General features: G+C 36.1%; 1 protein-coding gene across 1 annotated transcript in view; it reads left to right on the forward strand.

The window, feature by feature from the left end:
• The first annotated feature begins 595 nt into the window (after positions 1-595).
• The window catches only part of btbd7 (BTB (POZ) domain containing 7), a 41,742-nt gene continuing 36,248 nt past the window's right edge, over positions 596-6,089 (forward strand). Inside the window, exon 1 of the mRNA XM_016672003.1 lies at positions 596-946. The gene's annotated coding sequence lies outside the window, so the exon portion shown is untranslated. The remainder of the gene's footprint in view (positions 947-6,089) is intronic.

Below are 6,089 nucleotides of genomic sequence, written 5' to 3' on the forward strand. Positions count from 1 at the left end.
GTGTTCATTTTGATTTTTAATAATATAAAATCACTATATATTTTATACGCAATACATGCGAGCAATAATTGCCTCATCATCACACTTTAATTTCCTAAATGTCTTTCTCTGATAAGCAGACAGACTTGTATTGTAAAAATATTGTGCTGTAAAAATTTATGATAAGACATATGTTACATCTCCGAGCACTCTGGTAAATTTTGTTTATGAATGAATTAGTAAATTAAATTAATAAATTAGTCTTATAGCTCCGCTTTTTTTCTCCACTTACTGTTAATTTATGTAAAGAATCGCTAGAGGGCGCTCGCAAATGAAAAATTGCCCAATCTGCTATGAGTTCTTATGTTCCTTTCTGCAAGTAGAGCGAAAGAAGCTGTCAAGTTAGCGGATCTTTCATGTCACTTCCGAAGTTAAGAATAGGCACACCAAAATGTTAATGCGTTAACATTTGAAATGTATTACCTGTATCAAAACTATAAATGTATTAAGGTTAACTGTAGATGTTTAATATTTGGCTAGCGTTCATAGATAGTTGCCCACTATTCAAGGCTAATAGGTTTTATTTTGAAACGCTCAACCGGAAGCTGTGATTTTATTTCAGCCAGCTTGTACTCGTTGGCTTCGGGATAGGCCGTAAAAACCACCCAACAAGGCGTTGTGGGGGAAATACCGAGCCGAACCGAGACTAAATAAAGCTTTAGTTCAGTTTTAGGTGGAGATAGATTCTCAGAAATGAGGGGAAGTCGACGGAAGTGGAAAAGGTTTCGCATTTTAACGGTTTAATTTGGTGGCTGACGTCGATCGGAGCGTAATGAGCAGAGTTAGAGAAAGAAGGAGCTGAGCAGCTTTTTTTCCTCCCTTCCTCTGCTGATCAGACAACTTGGACCGGACTGAACTGCGCAGTGATCCGGGGACAAACTATGGACAGGAAGCTCTGAAGTTCCAGGTAAATACGATCCGAACGGTTTCTGTTCAACAGATGTTCCTCCGCTTCAAGGAAAACACCGAAGAGTTAAAGCCACAAATAGCTAAGCTAGCTCCTGAGGAGCTGCTGCTAATTACACTGAAAGGGGACTTAGGAGGTCCGAGGAAGACTGAACAGAACTGAGGAAGTGTCAGGAGGACTGAGACAGGACGAACTGGACCGGGGGGAACTGAAGAGTGTTGAGGAGGACGGAAGAGGGAGGCTAGAGAGTCCTGAGAGGGACCACTGACCCTTTCTGATGGGGACAAAAAGGGACTTGGAGAGGTAGACTGAAGAAGACTGTGCAGGACTAAAGAGGTCAGAGGTCTTTTGACGACATTTGAGAAAGACTGAGAGGGACTGAGGAAGACGCAACAAAACTAAAAATGTTTAGGAAGGGCTGGGGAGTACTCCGACTGAAACGATTAATCGTGATTAATCAGTTACTGAAATAATTGTCAACTAATTTAGTAATTGATTAATCATTAACTGGAGTATACAGACTCAAGAAAGGCTGAATGAACAGCGCATTCAGTGCAATAATTAATGAAGGGATGTCCAAAGTGTGGCCCAGGGGCCATTTGTGGCCCTCTGGAGAATTATGTTTGGCCCCTTGGTTTGCAAGTATCGAGAGATTTTTACAGATAAATAAAATTGTCTTAAATATTTATTTTAGGTATGAGACACTATTTTAGTATATTGCTGAAGAGATAAAAACAGCAAATAACTTAAGATATATATAAAATAAGCCAAAACTGTTCTAAAAATACATACATTTTGCATTTAAAATTGAAAAACAAAGCTTTTCTGTAAATATGTTTACCTAGAACTACTCAAGTTGCATAGTTTTATCTTTTACTGTTTCATATTTTTTAAAACTAAATCTATTAAGAACCTTTTGCTTTTGAGTCATTAATCAGTTAATCTAAAAAATAATCACTAGATCATCCTTATGGTATTGCATTTTATATAATAACACATTTTTAGTGTTTATTTGCATATTTTATTGTCTTTCTAATATCATATTAAAAAAAAGATTATGTGGTTAATAAAAAATCTGCAGAATGTGCCATTTAAAGAAAAGATCATTTACTTGAATAATGGTGAGTTTGAGCCCTACAGCTCTGGATGAGAATTGAGGACTGATAAGTACTCTTTATTATTATTTATTATTTTCAAACATTAATGTCAATTTCCATCAGTACTGGTCTGAAATAAAAAGTTTGGACTCTTATGTGACCTTTTCTGCTTCCCTCACTGAACTACAGAGCTCTCTTGTTTGTCATATGTTAATAAAATGAAAGTATATTTGCATGGGCCTTTAAAGGGATTTCTCTGAGGAGCGGTTATCTTGAGATAGTGAGGAGCCATATGCAGGCTGTGATAATCCTGCAGTAATCTCTCTGAAATTGTGGATCCTCTCCCGGCCATTGTTTCAGATCCTCTGTGAAATGTTCTTAGTTGATCAGGTTAAATGCTATTGCATTGATCTTTAGTTGATTACAATTGTTGAAGTTCCATCCTCAAAAATATGAAGTGAAAGGAAGTAACCTCTGAGTATCTGAAACGGCTGGACTTTGGTTTGGATGCTCCTTTCTCTTTCTGGTTGAATGGAGAACAAAACAAGGTCATTGTTTCCTGAGATTCATTCCCTGAATCCAGTCATTTTTAATCCAAAAAATCCTAAAAACAAAATATTGGTAGAACAATGTTTTTGTTTTTGTTTCATGCCCTCCAGAGCTAAACGTGACCAGCTGACTGTTAACGCTGAAAGGGGAACTGTGCAGAGGAGCAGTTTGCATTGTTAATTGTTCTCTGTGAGTCATCGAAGATTTGAATAGATTTTACCATTTCATTGTCTCTAATTTAGGTCTGCAACTAACGATTATAGTCATCAATTATTCTGATGAGTAATTAATTAATCTGATTTTAAAAATGGGCACATTCAAACCACATAAGAGTTTTTATAGAATATTACATTAAAAGATTCAAATAAATAGTCCACTACTTTTTTTAAATAAGAAAACAAACATTTTATTGCCTAACATGAATAAAGTAGCATTTCTGTAGTAAATTTGACACGCTTGAAACTAAAAATACGTCACTTGAGAAGTTTTTGATAAAACGTTTTTATGCACAAAGGCGTTATTTTATCTTAAATCCAAAATGTATGTGTACTTTGTACAGTTTTGGCATAATTATTGCTCTGAATGCCTTCTTATTTCAGTGTGTATCCTTTAGTGAACGATTACTCGATTACTATATTAGTTTTATCAAAACGGTTCAGTCTTGCAAATGAGTTCTTAGACCTCAGTGAGACAATATAAATAAATGAAGGTTAAAAAAAATAGTTGATTGTTTCAATGACTGATCATAATTACTCTGGTTAATCAAGATGAATTAGATTAATTATGATAAATCAGATTAATTTGATTAACTGTTATTAATCTGATTAAAAATCAAGCTAATTTGATTAAAAAACAAATTAGTTTATTTCAATAAGCGATTAATCACTATTAATCACAATTAATGATTGATCATGATTAATCTGATTTATCACTATTACAATTAAACTGATTAAAAATCAAAGTAATTTGATTAAAAAACAAGTTTGTTAGATTATTTAAATAGTTGATTAATTACGATTAATCTGATTAATCACAATTAATTTGATTAATCGTTTCAGCCTTTTATTTAGAGTCTTTTCTGATTCTTTTAGTTTTTCGTGCCTCCCTTAGTCTGGCCTGTAATCAGCCTTAAGAGAAACTGATTCAGTTGATTGGAGCCACTGCCATCCCTGCAGTCATCCTGCTTCCTCAGGGAACGGTGTGAACTGTTTTCCCATCCACCTGCAGTCCTCTCCTGCAGTGTGGTGATGTGTGCATCGACACGTCACAGCTTTGGAGGTCACTCTTTGTTCGAAAGTTCTGGTTTCCCTGTGCTGCTCTGTTTTATGACCTCGTTTTGGAGCACATCTGATTGTATCAAATATCTCCCGAGTCAAACCGTCTATAATTACTCACTATTTCTGTCCAGCTGGCTTTGCGAAGCACACAATGCCCACATCTCACAGGTCATGTTACAGGTGTTGATGCAGCTAAACTGTTAATTTACACTCCAGCAATGTTAAACAGAATGAGCTGCTCATGAATGAACACTAAAGATGTGGGTTTTTTGTGTTTATTTCTTTTTAGCTAATTGATTTCTGAGGTTATAAAGATACTTCCAGCTTCCATTTTCTCTCACCATGATGAGAAAATCCTCATTAATGATTGATGGGCCCCAGCGAGTCATTTGAATAATGCATCCTCTCCTTATGTCATGAATTTTCAGGTAGATCTAGTTGTAGTCCATGTTTTGGTCCTGTAAGCCTTTCAATGTGTTTTAAAATGGGAAGAAAAGGGAAATGCTGATACAAGGTGAGCAGCTTGAAGTGGGAGGGGGGCAGGGAGTGTCTCATGTCACCTCTCATTAGGGACGCATAGTCCAGCTCAAACTGTGTCTGCAACACTAAACCAGCTCTGTTGGGAGCAAAACACAACCAACAGCTCTTTATTGAGGCCTGAATGTGCAGAAAGCAGTTTTAAAGTTGCAGCTTTAGTGGAGATTCAGGTCTCGGTAATAAACTCCTGAATGATGCTGTTATAATTCTGCTGCTAAAGTTGAATTTGGGTTCTTTTGTTTGGCTCCAAAGTGTTGTAGAAGTGCGCATTTATGTTGTCACTTATGATTTATTGTGAAAGATTTCTTACCATGGTAAGAATTTTGATTTATTTTGATAAATTTCAACTGTTGATGGTAAATGAAACTGACAGTATGATTGGAAATTTAGTTTTTGCCATTTTCTGCTATTTTCTACGTTTTGTTTTTTTTTTTTTGTCTAAAATTTTGGTAAATATAGCAAGTGGATCAGTTCATAAAAGTTGGGTGATTTTTGTTAACAGTTTATCATTTAATTGGTGCATTTGTTCATTCATTGGTTCATTTTTTGGTTTGTTGGTTCACTAGTATGTTGGTTTGTACATTTGTTGGTTTGTCTTGTTCATTCATTCGTTCATTGGTTAATTTTTTGGCTTATTGCTTCACAAGCTTATTGCTTGTTTTGATCATTGGTTCCATTCATTTATTTGCTAATTGGTTCATTTGTTGGTTTGGTTTGTTCATTGGTTCATTCGTACATTAATAGGTTAGTTGGTTTGTTCTGGTCAGATGTTCAAATTATCACAAAAAAACAAAAAATAATCAAACATTCGTGCAGATGACGAGTGGATGGAAACTTTTACTGGAACTGTAGATGAATGCCAACATCTTCCTACAATAAAATCTGCTTTTATGTAAGACTATAAATAATGACATCATCAATAAATCCTTGGTTCATTCGTTGTCATTTGTTAATAAAATAAAATAAAACGTCCAGTCTGGTCCCAGTTGATTCTTTGGATTTTATGGCGATCATGACATGTTGACATCACATACTATTCATTTTCTCCACCTACCTGCAGTCAGAGCTGAAGCCGTATTTAGATCTGTCTCCACTTCTCTGTAGGTGCTGCTGAATTAATCCATCACCAAACTGCTGGTGGCAGACTCCAATGCCTGTCCTGTCGTCTTGTTACACCAAAAACATTTTCAAATGACCTAAAAGATGAATTCTGATTCTCTAAATTCATGCTCCACCGTCACCATGTAAAGGGCGTAGGACTGGAATGTCCTATGTTTGTCTATCTGTTTGTTTTAATGTTGAAGCCAAGCTGCATCTGCATTAGATTTGTTGTTGACTGGCAATCAGTTTCCTGAGGGGAGGAAGAGGAAGTCTCTGTTCAAGATTGCAGATAAAAGCCTGAACACTAAGATCTTGGAAGGAAAACTCCCTGAAGTAAAAACCTCAGAACGTCTTTTTTTTAATCCACACAGGCGGTTGAAACAGCCAGGACGGCTGTGATTGATCACTGCAGTAAAATCAATGTGGCTGAAAGGAGGTGATGGATGTAATTAGGTGTTTCTCTGTTCAGCCTCGTCAACGCTGGCGCCGCCGGGCGTTCATTAACTCTCTCAGGGTCTGGGTGACACGGCTAAAAAATAAAATACATCATTTGTTTCATACAAAATCTGATTTTTTTTTTCT

This window comes from Poecilia formosa, unplaced genomic scaffold (assembly GCF_000485575.1).
Source record: "Poecilia formosa unplaced genomic scaffold, Poecilia_formosa-5.1.2 Scaffold54, whole genome shotgun sequence".
Classification (NCBI taxonomy): Eukaryota; Metazoa; Chordata; class Actinopteri; order Cyprinodontiformes; family Poeciliidae; genus Poecilia; species Poecilia formosa.